At 36.1% G+C, this 20,145-nt stretch overlaps 1 protein-coding gene across 1 annotated transcript in view; it reads right to left on the reverse strand.

The window, feature by feature from the left end:
* Window positions 1-20,145, reverse strand: part of LOC105389327 (alkaline phosphatase) — a 69,855-nt gene extending 49,710 nt beyond the window's left edge. Inside the window, exon 1 of the mRNA XM_048629581.1 lies at window positions 19,833-20,145. The gene's annotated coding sequence lies outside the window, so the exon portion shown is untranslated. The remainder of the gene's footprint in view (window positions 1-19,832) is intronic.

Genomic DNA, 20,145 nt, shown 5'->3' on the forward strand with positions numbered 1-20,145 from the left:
TAGTTTTAGCGGCGAAAATATCGTCCCAGATCTGCGTCGACGCTCGCATTTGTTATACGTTTTTATTTATCACTTCGTTTAGCAGGAGACGAGATATTATGAAAACTATTTGTCAGCAGTCGTCGCACGTCACTCCTCTCTAGTGGGGGTTTCGTGATGTTGATGTGTTCATTCATCACGAGACGCAATATACCGCATTATGCCGCCGCCATATATCCGCGTCGGCCGGACCACCGCGGGGCGGCTAATGATACCGTTAGCAAATAAAAGCCCTGTTTTTCCGATTGCTGAGGGCCGGCGATGGACGCTTAAACGGCTTTTATTTCGATTGCCCGGAGATTATGTTGTGATGATGGATAGAAGGTTGGTTGCAGAATGGACAACGAAACAAATTGATGTTTTTTTTCCAGATTTTCTGGCCCTGACGTGTTTTTTTTAGGTAGGTACTTCCATGTATTCTAACTTATGGCGTACAAAATAATACTTCAATGGTCTTTATCATGAATGGGATTAAGCTTTTAAACAAATTTACAAAATATTGTTTTTTTTTGTCTTATTTAACATGTTTTTCAAACACACAAAGTACTTAAACGAATAAATAGCACCTAACTTAATTGCAGGAACACTTTATTCATTAAAGCATACCATTCATGTTTCCTAGCGAGTTTAAAGGCTGTTCAGGTAAAACAATTTCATTTGGCATCGCCGGCGCCGGCTTAATTAGTCCCTGTTCCTGCGAATAAGTCATTTAGCAAAGGCCTCGGAAAAATAGCGTTAATCCTGCCCACTTCAGGGGGAACCCCCGACGGAGCGCTAGTGATGTGAAAAGTAACAGAAGTTGATATTTTATTTTTAAAGCGAATTATAAGAATACTCATACAATTTTCAATGCTTTTAACATGGGCTGCACGAAAGGAGGTATCAACTGTACTTTCTACACCTCCAGAGCAATGACTGGCTAATATTTACTGAATCGAATTTAATTTTCACCACGGTTATAAACCCTACAGCTTTAGTATTAGTCACCGATGTGCTAAGAAGAAGAACACTTTAACTCATCATCGAAAAGTCATCTATTACTGGACATACCTAGGCCATAGTAGAAACAAAACATTTTACACCTATACAAAATCTTCTTAAAGCATCGTGTTTAAAAACGCACTCTGCAATAAAATGTAATAGCATTAAGTCCACCCTTTGTACTTTTTTTTGGTAATATTTGTACAATAAAGAATTAATATTCTGGTATAGTGTTCTACATTTACAAATAAAACATGAGTACACTAAAACTAAATATCGTAACACAATATATCTATCACTGTGTTAAATCAATTTTATCCTCTAATAGTTTTAGTAAAAATTCCATTCACATTCAATTTAGTTATTCCTAACTATAACTTTCCGTGAATTCTCGTTCCGTATTTATAGGGTTTCCAACACTTTTTCAACACCAACACTAGAGCTGGACTAGTGTATGCTGCCGTGGTGGTGGTGGTGGTGAAATGATTAGCTAGTCAGATTGGCGTCAATCGCTATCTACCCAGGGTGCGCTATAGAAAGTACAGGTTGATACGTCCCTTGGAGACGCTCGATTTTTTTGTAATATTGATTGATCATGACCATAGTACTCGGCAATGAGTATGGAGAGTACACCCGAGTCCACGTTGTTCTATGGTACTCGGGGATGAAGTACCATAATATATTAATACAAACTTTTAAAATGGGTTTTGTAGTTTTTGTGTGTATTTTTTCAAAAGCCTTGCAAAAGTTTCAAGAAAAAGTAGAACGTTTCACCTGAAACTAACTGAAACTAATTGAGGATGTAACGCAACACGGCTCGAGCCAGCCAGACCGCAGTTTACTCACGTTCCGTTCGCGAGCTTTCAATGGCTCATTAGATACCTTAGTATTTAGCTTTTGTCTTTCTTTTCTACTCTGTTTTTTGCCACGGAAGGAAAGGATGGTTACATACATAGGTACATAATGTTTCATGTGTTATGTGGATTTATAATAGAGGTAAACAGATTTTGATAGAGCTGTGAATTTCCAATATTTATTTTATAAATATTTTCTTTTGGAATGTGTAAAATTTACAGAAACAAAGTAGCTCTCAAGCAAGTCACGTTATTTTTCCTTACTTCTGTCTCAACGACGTTCTTGAATGTGAACCTCATATTTGATTCAGCCTCACGTCAATTTATCTTGTAGTCTCTGAGAACCTATTAGCTAATGAGAACAAACAAGCACTCAGGGATATCGAATTAACATTAAACAATATAGTGTCAATAACATAAGTAGGTATATTGTAAGCAGGGCCATAGTTGACGAAAATTAAAGTCAAGCACGTTATTTTAGTATAGAGGAATTACTAATATTAGTTCTGCTTCCGTATGACTTTTCATTAGCTTTTCCTCTGACCTCGCTTGTAATTACTTACTCACCTGTTTAGATTAAGCATATAACCATATAGGTACTAGTATTAATTGTTATATTTCAGGTTTGTTGGTAATTACTCTAGTAAAGCTTTCATAAATTAATAGTAGATCTAGATTATTGCTTAAAAACGTAATCTAGAAAATATAAATCTTACTACCTTGCCGCCGGCTAAATGGCAATATCAATATTCTTACGTAAATATTATATACAAGATTTTTGACCGAATTCGGCAAAAGTAAGAAGTTCAATAAACTCCAACCTTCCTAAAGTTTGAACTATGGATAGATTAGATACCTCAATGATATTCAAAAACTTATATTCGCCTTCCATGTAGCATCCCGTAGTGTCCAACTTTAATCCAATTACAGTTGGCGGTCTTCAATCGTTATTATTTTTACCGGTGGGTTTACATTCATGGCTATTTGTAAACATTGTGGATACCGACCAATTGTATTGCAATAGAGTGCCCGCGGAGCACATTGCTAGTGGGGGCACGTCCCTCAGAGGCACGTTACAAGATAGTACGGAGCAAAACTGCCGCATTACACTTGTACCTCTATCATTTGTGACTACCTATTGTACCCGCGGACTACAGGTAATAGTCGTGGTTACCGATTTAACGGATTTATACGAATTCATGATTTTTATCTTGTGGGATTTTAGATGACCCAAATGGTAATGATATTGGTTGTAAAAATAATGCAGATAAAAATAAACGCTGTTACTAATGAAGTCATGTGAAACTGTATCACAGAACCTATATACACATTATTATTTTATTGAGTTAGAAACATAGCTGAGTAAGTAACACACAAGATACCTATAATACTTATGTACTTAGTTATGTACCTATTATGTTTTATTTACACTTTTTGTCTTATATGTATGTCTTGACTGTCATATATAGAGGTACATTACCAAAGAAACATCATACTACAGCGTATCTCCATTGACTAGAAACAATTTAATTCCCAAGAGCTATCTAAATCTACATATATACGTGCCGGTCGCTCGTACGAATTATTGATGTTATCTATTCATTGCCTGGCGAGCTCACAGAATATTGTGGCGTCTGATCGAAGACACACCAATGGACCATCAAAACCAAACAAGATTTCGTTATAGGAAATCCTGACAATAATAAATCTTGCTAGAAAATAAATTTGAAACATAAGCTAAGTAAAAAGAAATAAATCCATATTTATCGTCAAAGAGCAATAAACCGTACTTAACCTAACCTAAAATGTACCTATGACAAACCTAGAGGATCAGGGCTAGTAGCACGGGGCGCAATTAAGATGTGACATAAGTTTTGCATCGCGCGCAAACACATTGCACAGCCTCAAGAGCGAGCGCGACGGACAACTTTTGTCATGTCTTAAATCCGCCCGTACTAGTCCTTCAGGGTGTAGGTACTTATTTACTATGGTAACTTAAAATATATTCCTCTTAGTCGTGCCAGATTTTCCTACAATAGCTTATATTGCTTTATTATACACAGTCATCTTCCAAAGCACAACATGAATCACTCCATCTACTCATTTCTCCTCCCCGACTCATGAGGACACCCTTCAAGCCTCCACGGAGGTAAACAAACAAATGCATGTATGTGGACACGATCGTAAGCACGTCCTGGGGGGTTACTCTATACTGACGAAAAACAAACGAACGAGAGCTTTCGTGCAATCGGCACGTTTTACAGAAAGATATAGGGTCGAAGCTCACTCAGCAGCGCTCCAAAACTTAGTTTTTCGTCAGTATAGAGTAGCCCCCCTAAGTAGGCCGTATTTGTCAGCGTCTGGGCGCCTCCCGTTTCCATTAACCAGAGCCCCTCGAGCCGACATCGTCCGGACGTGCCCCGTCTTGGTTCAGCTCTCGAGAGCAGGTCACTGCGTGGGACCAGCTTCATTACCGCTGTCGGGAATCCAGTGATTGAATTGGAAGGCGATACGAATCAGGTATGTGTCACTTCAATAGTATTAACTAGGCGTTTTATTATTGGGTATTATAAGTTATTGTTTTTATCGCTTCTGAATTCTATTATTTAGATTCACGTCTTAAGCTTTCTTTCCTTGGAGAGCACGAAAGGGGAAATGGGTCGAGGCAATATAATGCTACTTGAACCTGCAATATCAAACGTAAGCCCATCAAACGCAATGAAACCCAATTCCTCAGTAACACTACCTAGTCTAGATTCTTGCATGAGACCCTAGCCTCAGTGTCCGCCGCAAACAACAATAAATTACAGTCTCGCCATGTCGTGTGTGTCTGTCTGGAGTGCTCGGTACACAGTGATTGGTCGTGCGGTCCGCAAACTAATTTCAAGTAGCGCGCGTTAAACTTGCCTAATCCCGGCAATATGGCCGACATACGATAGAATAGAGGTACTAATGTAATCTCGCACAATACACGCAGGTACGGGTGGAGGGATTATGTAGGTAAGTACTTTCGGAAATATAACGGATCCGGATGTTGATTGAATATAATAAGAAGAGGTTCACGAATTCATATATTCTTATGAACATAATTATGGCTCACAGCACAAACAACACACACGTTGAACATCCATGATCTAAGTACAAATTTAATATCAGTGCTGGTCGTGATTCAAACTCGGCACCCTCTGCACATGTAACTCAAAAACACCGCCAGGACAACATTCATTTTATAATATCTTCGTTTGTTGGCAACACCAACATTATTATTAAAAAACCTAAGTAGGCATTTCCTTTTCCTTTCTCTCCTCTTCCATCTTGGTGTGAACTAATGTGTGTGTTCAGTAAATAAAACAGTTTTTATATTAATTACAAGTCGTCTTTCAAGTTTCTACTACCACAAATCTATTCAGGACCGAACTGAAATCCAGCTCCCTCAGTCTATATTTATCATTTACAACATGGTCTTTCGAGCCGGATATGATCCAGCGACCTATGGATACACCGTTAAGCTAATCTACGAGAATAATGAAACAAATGCTATGTCCAAATAGAACAAGAAATACTCTCCACTAAGCACTGAATTTTCAATGCTCACTTTTAGCAACAGAGTGAGAATAATGTGTACAACAGTCAAATATTACCGAACCCCCATGCACTGTGTGCGAGGAACAAAACACAAATTGAATTGTGTATAAAGTACATCGTACTCGACGAAGTACAGTGTTAATGCATTATATGTATGCATTGCGTTGTATGCATTGACTGCATACAACGTACAAAGTGAGCGATGGATGCAACTTATGGGGAAAATTCGTAGATTCTTCTTGTCGTGTCAATGCAGCATGAGCTTTTAATCGTCCACTGCTGCTGCTGCGTCTGTCTTCGGCATTCCTCATGAGTAGTCACTCAACCGGACCAAAGGGCGTCCCAGACTACTTACACTAGGATATTATGTTAGTCTAGTATGATATTCTGGGTGGGGTGCGTGATCAACTAACGGCCGATTAGACTTTGTGCGTGTGTGTAGTTACTTGTTACACGTATGACTCAAATTATGATTGATTATATTAGCGAAGCCGAGCAAGAGTTGTTAATTAAATCTGCAGATAATTCACCCGCTCATAATATTAACGGAGGTTCTCCCAGGAAGTACAATTTGATCATCATTCAGAAGTTATCTCATTAATTAGCCGGATTCCGACTCAAAGGAAAACTTTTCAAAACCTCCGACATTCTGAAACATTATTTAATTAAATAATTATTATATTTACTTAAATGTAACTAAATTGTTTCTAGAAATAGTGAAATGTTTGTACACGTACTGGCATAAATTCCATCTTATTAAATACTTCAAAGCGAAGGACTCATTCAATTTGCTTAAGCAATTCCGAGTCCAACTACAATACGCTATCTCCGTCTCAAATCAAGAGAAATTCATCTCTTGAACAATTTGGTGCCATTCTCTGTTTACAAGGTCGAGTTTCCCTCGCCCGCTGTACAATTTGACAGTTTATGCTCCCAATTGCACATTTATCCCGTTAGTCTCATTCTTGTCGAGGGTACAAAGGAATTGGCAATCTCCTCGCCTCTTCACTGGGAATATTTGACGACAAAAACGTGATACGAAGATTGATTGATAAAATACACTATGTTGCTCGAGCGATGTCACTTTGAAGCGTGAAAAAATATGGGAAATGTGTGGAGCTCCGCCAATCACGCGCTGCGGTGTCGTAGTTCCGGCCTCTCGGGCCGAGGGGTTTTGTTGAATCAGTAGGTACAGGTACATCCACATTGCACACTCAAATATTTACAAATACCTAGGTTAGATTCCATGGTACAACCGGTTGAAAATAGTGCTCGCATTCTGCAGATATTACCGAAATCAAAAGCTGTAATAAAATAAGTACCATGAACTATAGTAACGATACTCGTATGATGTGTCTTGTATCATTCTGACCTTCATGACCTTCTATGACTCTAGGCTAATTCTTGAATTATATAAGGTACGTTATGTGTTGTGTGGGTCCTGACTCCCCGGAGCCGGCCCGCCCCCCGCTCGCCGCACACAAACACACTGATTTCAACAAATTCCTCAACTCAAAACACCACATCCTCTCTTTTTGTTCTGTTTATATTTTATTCAGCTTCTAGCGCATTTCGGAGCAAAGTTTTGTAATTTTAATGCCGGCAAAATATTTCTATTTAAATGTTTGTACCCTCATACATTATGTATTTGGGGTATACCTTAATTTCGCTGTGTCAATTCAATGTTTTATTATCTTTTTCTTTTTGGTTTTATGTTTTTCTAACTTTATAAATTCATCGGCAGCTTGAGAGCGCGCGTGTGGATGTTTTAATACAATGTTAATGAGCCATTCGGATTCCCAACTGCAAATAGTGTCAATAAACGCACGCACAAAGGAAATTACATTTGCACAACAAATTGCCCAGAAGGGAAACATTCCGCTGTTATATTCAGCAGACAAGTAAATTATCGTTCTACGACCGAAAATAAGGGGATTAAACTTTAGGCGTTACCAGTTTGTACAGTTTTACCACTGAAATTGTAAGCCCTTTATAATTGAACGGGTGTGTTTGAAGTAAAACAGTGGGTCATGCCGGCTCATGAAACTTCTTATAATCCGTCTGTTGGGAGTTGAGAGCTAGAATACCGATCAGTTTGGGACATTCTAATCCAGCTCAGACATAAATAAGCTTACTAACTTAACTACAATAAAGTAGCTGAATAAATCTTATTTTCGAGAAAAACATTTCAGAAGCCACCTAAAAAAGAGTTGTAGCTTTTGAAACGTAAATCCAATTGAATAATGTCGTTTGCGTTTTCTTCTCTACTGGAAAGTGACGACGGTCGGCGGGACGCGGGGGGCGGGCGGGGAGCGGTGTCAAGTCCGCTCGCTTATTAAAAGCGCCGCGACATCGCCACCGCAAATATATTTTGACACCATCAGACCACGCCGCCGCCGCCGCCGCCGGTCCGACGACTCGTGTCTACAGGAATCACATTTGCGAGCCATGAAAAAGTAATGGCTTAGTACCAAATTACTCCTAAACGGAAAAAAAATATGTGTGCATTTAGGAGCCCATCAGAAATAAATATGAGTTAAAATTGGATGGAACTTTTTTACTGCTCGCGACTGTATTGTAAAAAAAAATACATACAGACCAATTGAGAACCTCCTCCTTTTTTCGAAGTCGGTTAAAAATCCTAGAGTATTGAAAATACTAATAAATGTATCATGTTAAAAGTTAAAAGTAAGTTCGTCAAATGCTCCTGAGCAGCATCTTCTGTACACATTAGTACACAAACTCAGCGATATCCGGCAATAGACAGAGCTCTAGACTAATTCAAGTCATTGTTATAGAGATATTTTGTAATAAATTATAAAAATATATGATATCGTTTTGAAATTCATGAAAGTGTCATTTCATATCTTTTCTAAGATATTCTTATTACTTTAGCAGAAAGCGACCGTGGAATATCAGAGTGGCCGCAAGCGCCGCGACTTTTCAATTCATTCAAATCAAATTCAAACTTTTATACAAAACTGACAGTGAACTATAGAGGCAATTTGAATACTTTTGCATGAATAAAGCCTGTGAACGATTAGCCAATGTAACTCGTCAATGTCGATATTTGAAACAAAAGGCTTCGTATTTTAGATTAAGCGTGCTTTGGTGATATATTTATTTATAAACACTTTATTTATCGCTTTTAGCAATAAGGTAGCCTACTGAACTCTCTCTTTTAATGATTATGTTTTATTAATAAAGTTGTATTGTATTTGCTACTAAGTGCATAATACAGAGTTACTAGTCTCAGTAGGTTCGTCTATGCGTCCCATTCCCTTTACATAAGTAACTGTGGTATATACGGTTAAGACAAAATATTTTGTTATATGACACATGTCTTTTGGACCTAGGTATTAAAATGTATGATATATTTTTATATTTGAATAATCACATTGCCTCACTGAGCCTCGTTATAACCGTTAAAACAAAGTAGCCCAGACAAAAGGTAAATAAGCCAGTATTTATTATTTACACTCCATAAATATTATTATTTGGTAAATAAATACTGTTAAGATCTGCTTATTTATTCGAAGTAGTTTATTCTTTTTTGTAAGACTTAAGTCTTAATCATTCCAAAGGATTCAAGGATGTCTCGGAAGCTTCCAGAAGGGTTTAAGGCTCTCCGCGTAATGTAAATCCCCCGTCTAGATAAAGTGATGTGTTGCTTCTTGGTATTAAGTTCATCATTTATGTAGTAGACTGAAGACTGAAGTTTGGTTGAGACCTAGTAGGCATTTATACATATATTTCATATTATATTATTATTATATAAACGTTACATGTATAATATGTAAATAATATAATTTATCATTACAAATATGTACCGAAAGTTAAAACCCCTTATTCATAGAAAAGTTAATAATAAATAATATAAGAAAAATATGTGGAGGAGATACGAAACTTGGTGTTTACTACGCTCAAACATATACGAATTTTCTTAGAATACGGTTTCTAATACTCAAATGAATGGTCCTTGCCTTTTTAAGTGGGTACGTGGATTACACAAAGTAATTTAAAATAAAGCTACGGGCAGCATGATGATAATGAAAGTAAATTATTATTGCGAGGGTCGTCATGTCGAGTCGTGTCGAAGAGATTAAGTTTATTTAAATCCCGCGTAATTTTCATAATTTACAAGCCAAAAGCTTAGCCCAAGCCAAGCTTAAATGTTGCCTACTTTGCAATGACTAAATACAAATGTTACTTGAGAAGTAAAATACAATATTGAATGTATTAAATTATGTAAGAAATACAGATCGAGAATACAGTCCACTTACAATTCAAGGGACCAACGGATTGTAAAGTTGGGTTTGAATCCCGGCCAGGGACAATATTTGCATTTCTAATTTATTTTGTCTAGTCTTGGACGAACGACCGACAGAGCGAGCACAAGTGTTTCGCAGTTTTACATAAGTAGTGTTAGTATTTTCTTGAACTTGTCACGATAAACGAAGAACATCCACTGAAAATATAGTACGCCTCTATTGCTGTGTTTTCACAAACCTTATATTTTTTAAAACCAAACAAAGCAGAAACAACTAAATCCAAAATAAATTCCCAAGAAAATCATCGGTCCAATGTTGAATTTAACGAAACGAGCGCCGCCGCCCTCTTTCAGCATTTATTATTGTTTGAGCAAACTGTTCCTTCGACGTCCGGCTCACTCAAGGAATCTACTTAGTTTTTTATAAACTTAGAACATTACAAGAAAGAGAAATGTATCTTAAGAATAAAAAAAATTATGGTGTAACGTCGTGCAGTGGTCGCTAACTCGGTAAACAAGAGTATTCTCTGTTCTATGACTCTCGTAACTCAATGGGACGGACGCCTGGAGTGCGACTGGAGTGAGTCCAGGCCGATGATAGATGGTTTTACATGCCCAATGTCCATCCCACAATATGGACCATCTCACATTTTTGTCCCCTCCTGTTTCGAAACCAGCTATTTCTTGTGTATTGAATCTTTTATATAATCATAATATAATAAGATTTTAGATAATCTCCGAGTGTGCATACTGTGTGTTATTTTGTAATATGAGCATTAAGTCCACCCTTTGTACTTTTATTTTTGATATTTGTACAATAAAAAAAAATTAGAGATGGTATATTTAATTTGGGGTAGATAAAAAAATTCAGTTTTTCATAATAAAAACATACAACAAACTAATTTCACAATTGAAACATGCATCACAGCTCCCAACGCAAAGTTACAACAATGCACTACTTTAGTTAGTATGTTAATTAGTTACCTTAATTTAATTTTTGTGTTAATTAAATGCAGTCTTTTCCTGAAATATTCGACTACAATTCATTTTAGTTTCAAATTCTTGCCACATTCGGACAAATGTTGTGGCTTTGGAACGGTAATTGCTATACGCCAGGTCATATTTACAAAACAAATCGTTGAATATTTTACACAATGCCACAAAAAGTCATACAGTGGAAGGAAATGCATGTATATTTTATTGTGGCTCTATCAACTATAATTTAATATCGATGATTTTCATGGTTCATATTTTTATGTTAACCTATATCAGACCTTCCAGTGCCATTCCTTGTGAATTTATGTCCCGATAATTCATAGATCGAGAGCACGAGCCGCACTTTCATTCACTTCCTGATTCTGCACCGGATTGTTCAGCTCTTCTCAATAAAGAACGAATGCAAAGTTCAAACCGTCTCGACGAGTCTTGCAGAAGCGTTCTGCTCCACCAATCTCAGCCGTTGAAAGGCCACCGCGGTTCATTCAATAAAATCAATTTCGCACAGAGCTCCGCATTATAAGCCGGCACTTGGGGAAATTACGCCGTAGATCAGAGAGCAGACACTAAACCGCTGAACTGCCAGATGCCAATTAATCTCATAGCCCCGTTCAGAGATACAAGTCTACTTGAAATGATAGTAAAACGTAAGACTTTTTACGAGTATAATATTGCTATTAAAATATGGTGGTAATCATTAATGTAACTGTAATAAAAACAAAATCATTGGTTCTGTATTTTTTATTAACTTATATTTAAACTGAAATCGGGTAACTTAAACTAGAAATAAAAATATATTTCCCTCTTAGGTATTTATTTATAAACTAGGTAGTAAGGAAAGTAAGGTTTGGTTCAAATTGAAACCTGCAGGGACTTCTATCCAATTTGGTGAAATAGAAACTGAAGTTCAGTCTGAAGAGACTCCGCTCAAACAAGATCCACATCCAACTTGGAAATTTTTTACGTAGCCGAGGTAGGTACTTGGATAATACAAGAATGATTTCAAGTCATTTGAACTCTAATATTTCATTACTTGTTTTCGAAAAGTTGTTACCCGCTTTCAAATTTGATCGAAAAAATAAAAAGACATTAACAGTAAGCTAAGATGCAATTGGAAATAATTGTTATTTGATGGATATAATTCATAGAATAAAGCGCACGCGGGTGACAATTCATACTCAATGATAGAATGATAATTTTAACACCAATACAGATATAACAAAAAATACACAGCGTAGACGGTACGATTCGTTGCCTTATCACGGAGAGTAATTTCTTCCAGACCACTTGTGAGGAGAGAATGATTTGCCTTTATAGTTACTCATTTTTGTTATGAGATAAAGTCTATAATTATTACTTAGCCACACTTGTATCTGGTCCCTTCGACTAACGACTAATCAAACAAAAACAATCGGTGAATTTGTTAAAATGAGAACACATAAAGAGCTGAGACTGGCGCTTATTGGGTCGCACTAATCGTTTTGTTTCGACGCTTAAATTGCTTTTCCCGTAATAAAGAAACACTTTATTACACCTTTGAAAATAATTCGCTGGCAAACAAAACCGCTTTGCAACAGAATGGCTCGTTAAATCTACTTTTTGTCCAACAACAGCAGACACTGGTAATGGCTTTATAAAAACATATTTTAAACGGTAAAGCCTTTGTATCGGCAATAACAGACTAAGAAGGGTTTAATTTTAAAGCAGAAAGGATTGGTTTACTGAGAACCTCCCCGAGATTTCAATGTGCTTTTACATAAATTATGTACTTACTTATATATATATATATATCTTAAACCAAATTATAAATTTAATGAAAAGTATTTAATGTTGAATGGTTGTGTTGTGTGCGATCATCACCCAACCTAGCTTGTAGGTACTTAAGTTATGGAAAAATTTGATCAATATTTGAGAAAACTCGACGTGCCCGAGGCTTTCAACATAATGATATGTGTTTATATTGTATTCTATTATATTGAATTCACTCGTACAAATAAAGTAAATGGAACTGATATAAAATATTTCTCTAAAACACATCATAAAAGTGCTACGCGCTACAAGATTGCTACGACGAGCTACGAAAACGCTACGACAATGCTACGCGCCGTGCTACGCTGGTGCCACGCGCCACTAAACTAACCAAGCGATGTAGGTACATAATTATGTATTTTGATTTCAAAATTATTATTATTGATTTTGTAACATAAAATAGATCATTTCTTTTCTTTGTCGTTATCTGTGTAAATTCTGAAGTTTCAATTATTTGTAGACACCAAAATGAACGAATGCTTAAATGTTTTTTCAAAGTCAAAGTTAAAATCAAGTTATATTCCTGTAAAACCTGGCGTTAAGCGTTTTGGCAAAACATAGAGTCTACTGAAAGAAAAAACGCATTGCGGTAAACTAGAAAAGACATAGGTTGACATCCGATTTAAATTCATCTCACGTTTGCCAATTTCGACAGTAGTTAAAGGTTAAGTTGAACTGAATTCTTGTTATGAGTTTTGCTCATACCCTGTTGCTGGAAAACATTATTAAAGGTTATATACAAGTATTCAATTATTGTGGTTATTTTGTATACAGTAATATTATTGTTTTCGTATAAGGAATAAAGAGTTAAAATACTATATTTAAAGCAATCATATTTTCATGAGATAAAACACCACAAACAAACAGACATTATAATTCACCTGTTTTCCCCGGTCTATATGCATTACGAGCATAATAATTAAACTCATAATCACTTACAAAGCTCCACAATACGAGAGAAATTTTAATAAAGCCATTCGAGTAACACGTCAACGCAATTACACGTCAAACGAAATTGATCTTTGCGTTTCCATCATAAGAGTTATTTCATTTCAGATCTAGACTAACCTTAATCCCGTGAACACATTACAGGCGTTCGCTTGTAGTGCTTAAGGCTTAAATTGTTGGAAATTCAATCATTCTTAATCTGTACGTGATAAGAGTAAAATTTTAATGAACTGAAATTCTACTGTCAATGGCGTGACCAATGAGCGGTCGGTTTTGTTTAAACAAAAGACGACTAATGTGACGTCACAGTTCAATCTCCGCCGAGGCCCTGGTTGAAATGCCTTTATTTGATGTAAGCGGAATAGATTGAAGCTAATCTAGCTTAAAGGGGTCATGATTTTAACAGCAACACTTATGTATTGGTTTCAGGAAATTAAATGTTAAACTGATATACCTACATATTATATTATATGCCAACCTAATATAATGTTCTCCTCACAAAACGCAACTAAAGGGAATGCAATGCAAACTATTTCGATCTATATAATTTAGAATAGAATAGAATAGAATATTTATTCAGAAAATACCTACTTAATGCTAAATGTGATTTACAATAATAGGTCAACTCTTAATGCTAAAGGTAGTTTAAAATGCTGATCTGAACTAGGAAATAACAGCATATTTTATTATACGCATCGGTAGTCTGCAACTACTAAAGTATAAAATTTTACGTTAGTAGATCTAACAAGAAATAAACTTAAATTATTTGCCTTAGAAACAAACACAAATGCCACATAATAAATAAGTGTGTATTATGACATTACCCAGGCACACACAGTCACACATGGCGCGGTCTGCTACACATAACTCTTTAGCTGCGCTAAATTTTAAGAAACTTTACCATCACACTTGCTTCATACGTATTGTTTTGAATAAGAATTTATTTTTTATTTATTGAATTATAGGTAAGAATTAATACATAAAAAACAAGCTTAAAGATTAACTGTGTCTTTTATTTTGAACTTATTTGTTTTCATAGCAAAGTCTTTATTAGAATAAAATTATTCTATGAAATAAAACAGTAGATATACCTAATAACATCTAAATGCCAGCGACTACCAGTGAAATGATAAGAACGTCTATTATTATGTAACTAGAGCACTGAACCACTCATAAATGCTTTATGAATGCTTCGCTGCTGGATCAAATGGTTCAGCTATTACCTATTACCAATAGAGCACTCACATCCTTATAATCTTCATCCTTAATTGAATGATGGATAGTTTGGCGACAAGAATTACGACCTACAAATTCCCCCTTCGGTCGGCGCAATTCCCGGGCTTTGGTTAAGTAAGTTATATCAGTCGGCAATGAAGATGGCTTTGATACTATAAAACTATTTGAAAGTAAACGATAATATTATAGTAAAGTTAATGTAATGAGTGCTTTGTTATTGAACAGATAATGTTTGTTACCTGATGATGTATGAGCATAATATAGCTTTACAGCTAACTACACATTAAACGTAATACTACAAAAAAATACAGAGTAACATTTAAAACTAGACTAGTAAATCAAAGCAATACGAAACACCGCACAGGAAGCAGTTGAACTGAAGCCAATTATATTTATTTGTCCCCAGACCGTGGCCACTGCGGAGGCCTTTTATCAGTACACTCTCTTTTTATTTCTTTGGGAAAAAAACGCCTTGAAATTCGTCCTCAGAGGTTTGGAACCTGCTCAATGTGGGTGGTTCTCCATTCGCTTTTAGGTAACAATTTGCGGTCGCAAACTCTTTTTTCTGAACAGGAAAAGGCTTTTTTACAAGTAAGGCTTTTATTAGTTTGGCGAGTGACAATGCCGACGTGGTGATTCATCGAGGCCTTGAGGTTTTTTTATCGATAGCAGTTTTTGCGCTTAATTTCTTTGTGTAGGTGTCGTTGTTGTCATGGTTTGCATTACATAAACGCTCTGCTTTTTATGTGGGTACGCATTTTATGCTCACATGGAACTAAATTTAAAACCACAACATTCGAATTGATTTCTTTAAGTCATCATCATTAACATACCCATAACACAGGCTCTGCCTAGCTTGGGGTCGAATGGTCGTGTGTGTGAGATGTCCCCACATATTAGTCCCTATAGCAGTCCACTGCTGGACGTAGACCCCTCCCAAAGCACGCCACTGGATGAGATCTTTAGCTTTCCGTAGAATTCTTCAAGTACTTATTATTATTATCACCCAATAATTATCAAATTAGCCTCTACAAAAGAACGAGACAACGGCCTTCCTTTTGAAATAAGTACCTATTCTTGTACCAAGAGTGTTCCAAGTTATTTGTCTATTCAGATAGGGATAACACATTTTATAGCCCATTAAGAGTTTTCGAGTGATTTCGCGGCTGAATCTGGTGAATTATTGAAGCAGTTTGACAGAAAGAGGTCTTCGTCTGTTTCTCCTCGGGTCACTTAAAACTTCGTTAATAAATCATTAGTTCTGTTCTTTGTTTTGTTTGTTTGAATACAAAGTTTTTGTCGCAGCTACTGCTTAAGGATGGATGGCACCTAATTAGTATAGAACTCTTGAATATTTTATATAATATATTGTTAAGAGCGATATTAGTCAAAAAATATTGTTCCACTATTCCCCGGGTTATTTTTTTTGGTTTTGGTATTATATTATTACCTGATGGAGGTATATTTTCAATTGTACCAATCCATATATTTTAGAAACATTCCAAAAATGAGCTTAAAATTGTATCATAGATACGTATATATAGTACGGTAATAAGTAAATAAGATTGTATCTATTCTCTCTCACACCACTTTTCAACAAACGAAAAACGATAATCACCTCGCACCTAATGATTTCGTCCCGGCTCATAAAATCCCCTCTGTGCTTTGTTTCGTCATCCGTTTGAAAGCCGCATATTTATAAGGCTTACCCTGTAAATCAAGATTAAGCTGATGAAGCAATTAAATTCAATCAATAAATACTTTAACAAAAAAAACAGTCCATCACGATTAAGTACCATTTTAATTGCATTCAGTTGATTAATCATTTGAAAATGAAAAGTATTGACTTTCAGTCTCACTTTATATGCTATCGATTTCAACTATATCTACGGCCAGGTCATCTGTCACTGTATTTTTATACAGGAAACGATAGGTACCTACGTCTAAAATATTGGGTAAATTCAAGCTGATATATAATTTTCAATGCTCAAATTACTATATTCAATTTAACATGAACGTTTTATGTTAAATAGCGTTAAATCCTTTAGTGAATCACGTTTCCGATATTTGTATTTAATATTAAAGTATCTTTCAATCAGAATCATTAACAATGTTCGCTCTCATAATTGGATCAGTTTCGAAGGACTTTTATGAAAAACCATTTATAATTTATACTCTTCACATATCAAATTAAATTAAATATCAAATACAAATTTAGTAACAAACGCATTTCAGTTTTTAGAAACGGATTCAATTTCCAATGAACAACTTGCTAGATTCATTACACAAATACACAATATATTATTATATTAGTGTGGTAAAGAAAATGACTATATTCGTACAAATGATTAAAATTGTAATACCTACGATGATGATGATGATGACTATGTATGTTTTTGCTCACATCATCACCGACATCCGACAGAAAATTCCTGCAGGCCATCCTATTAGTACGTTTACTCGTTCTTCCTACGTAATCTGGGAAAATGAGGGTTACTCTATTTTGAAGAATACGAACGAACAAGAGCTGTCGTTCGATCGGCACGTTTATTGGCGCTCCGAAACTTTTTCGTCATATAGAGTGACCCCTTGACAAGAACCTTCCCGAGTCACTTCATCAGGCGAGTGAGTCGCAGAATGGGGGTAACCGCCTAAACAGTGCGTTGACGACCTCAGATAAGAGAGGAAATGTGCTAACGGGTCGCCGGGACTTTTTGGTGTGAGTTCGTTATCTTAGTCTGTAAGATACACGACATTTCTAAGAAAGTTCTAACAAGGACCTAAATTATCTTTTCAGACTTGTTTTCATTTTTAGAACAAATATAGGAACTTGTGACTGCCAGAAAACATACATAAATCACTGCATTGAATATTATAATTGTGTTTTTTTTTGTTTTAATTTATGGGGTCTATTAACTTTGCTTTATTTAACTTAGTAATACCCTATATAAATTAAATTACAACTAAATGTTCTACTTGTAAATCTGCACTTACACAACATGTAATTTGTATTTAATTCTCACTTTCCCTTAAAAGCTCTATGCAGCTTTGCAGTGGTAGATAAACAGACATTCTGCTACGAACAATAGCCGTGACAGTTGGAGGGCGAACAGCGTTGGAGTAACAATATTCTGGACAAAGCTGTTGTCCATTTACAAGTTTACTTGAACCAGATGTCTGCTTTGTGCGGCCGAGACGGTCTGATACCAGAGAGGACGGCTCTGTGCTGCTAAGCGGTATCATTAAGGCGTTGATTATTATGGCTCTATTTTGAGACGGTTTAAGTAGTCCTTAATTGGACCAAGGTGGTATCTGTTTTCGAACACTAAATTGAGTAATAGGTATTTTTTTGAAATATACACGACCTAATGCGTGCATGTGGGTAGCCTATCTGAGTGACGATGTATTCTGTGTGACCTTTACCTTTATTAGCTACGTATACGTCCCACGCTCTAATATCTAATTTCTCGATATTCTAAATGGATAAACTGACCTGACTGACTACTATTCCTGTCACTACAGTGAGAAGCTCTAGTACAGCACTATTATGTTTATTCTAAATTAATGCTACTTGAGAAAAGCGCAAGAGAGGAAGACAAAGAAAGACGTGGCTTGAGTGTTTTAAAGAAAATATGAGAGATTGTGGAGTGAATGAGGATATGACAGATTAGGGTAAAATGGCGGACATGATGCACAAAGCTGACCCTAAATATGGAAAAGGCTAGGAAGAAGAAGATTCTTAGTTACAGGTACTTAACAATAAAATTAACTCAACATCGTGAAACATTAAAATATTGTGTGCCAACCTTCAATGTAATTGGAAACATACTCCGTCACATTACATCACAGTAGGCTGATGTATCCATTAACCTAACTGGGTAGGGAAAGACGCCACACGTCTAATATAATAAACATAATCAAGTCATTACCTATCTGAAATGAAAATGTGTTCCCGTCAGAAATCTGGGATGAAGATTATATTCAAACCTTCCTCTTAAATGACGCAGTGTATTAAAAAATGCATCAAAATCAATTATGTGGTTTTAAAGATCTAGGCATGCATACCTACATACAAACAGACGCAGTAAGCGAAAGTCGCTTACCCTATGCCTTGTACTATGGAGTGATGAATAAGTAAATTTAATTGGTTTTACTTCTACAATCTAAAGCAATTCATTAGAAAAGTTCGGACTGAAAACTAGTAAATAATTCAGTAAAATAGCCTCGAGCTGCTGAAACGTTATGACCATTTTATGAAATGAAAAGTTTAACAATATTATGTTATGTAACACATTTCAACTCCCTTGGATAAAAAATAAAAAATAAAGTAATGTGTGTACCTACCTACATTTCAATACAAAACAACCATGAAACCTAACTTATTGAAATTGATAGAGTTAGTTTTTCTTGCTACAAGTCATCACAACCGCACTGTTGAGGCGCGGGTCTCCTTACAATGAAGGAGGGATTAGGCCTACTCCACCACACCGGCCAAGTGCGGGTTGGTGGACCTGAACACAAGTAAGCTTGTGCGTAAGTAGGCAACCCGAAAGCCAGATGTTTTCAAGCTGCCCGAAGGCCTCTGTCTGCCGAAACAGCCATCAGGATCAAAAGTGCTTTAACGTAATGTCCGAAGCACGGAAGCGCCCAGAAAACAACGATTTCAAATCGGTGACCCATTCAATGAGTGACCGTATCATATGTTGCTTAACCTCTATGATCACTGAAGCTAGCTTCACTACGGACGCTTCTAGATTCATACTAATTATAAAGAGGAATGTCATAACGGAAACTCTTTAATGTTGTACGGGGAATACGGGGTGGTCACATTCCTATAGAAAAGTCAGTAAGTAATTTCATTATATCAAATAAATTAAATTAGGTATACAAATTGCATAATTTTCTTTACGAATTTAAACATCATGGTTATAATAACCCCGGCCGTAAAAAGCCTATGGTTGAGTATAATTTTCTCCCATATGTACCCTCACAATTATGGAACGCGCGACGCATAACCAACACGGAATATTTCAACTTTTTTCATTAAAACTGAAGGATTTTATTTGGCACTCATATAGGTACTATATTTTGAATGAATACAATGAAAAACTTACCGATTTACAAACGAAACGCTGTGCCTTTTCTAAGTTTCTTCCAAACAGTGTAACCAAAAAAAAACTTTAGACACTAGCTCACTCACATAACAAACTTCAGTACCTAAAAACTTTACGGAGACTTCTTATTTTACTTTTAAATACACAGATATTTTACGGTTCAAATACTTTAGCAACGTCACATTGTCTATGATAATTAGTCACCGTTTATTAACACGCAGAAGAACACAATTCGAACTCAAAACAAAAGTTCGTAAATGGAACGTATATTTTTTTCGTCATAGAGCATCCAGCCAGCGCGCGGCGCCCACCG

Source organism: Plutella xylostella, chromosome 23, assembly GCF_932276165.1.
Source record: "Plutella xylostella chromosome 23, ilPluXylo3.1, whole genome shotgun sequence".
NCBI classification, from domain to species: domain Eukaryota; kingdom Metazoa; phylum Arthropoda; class Insecta; order Lepidoptera; family Plutellidae; genus Plutella; species Plutella xylostella.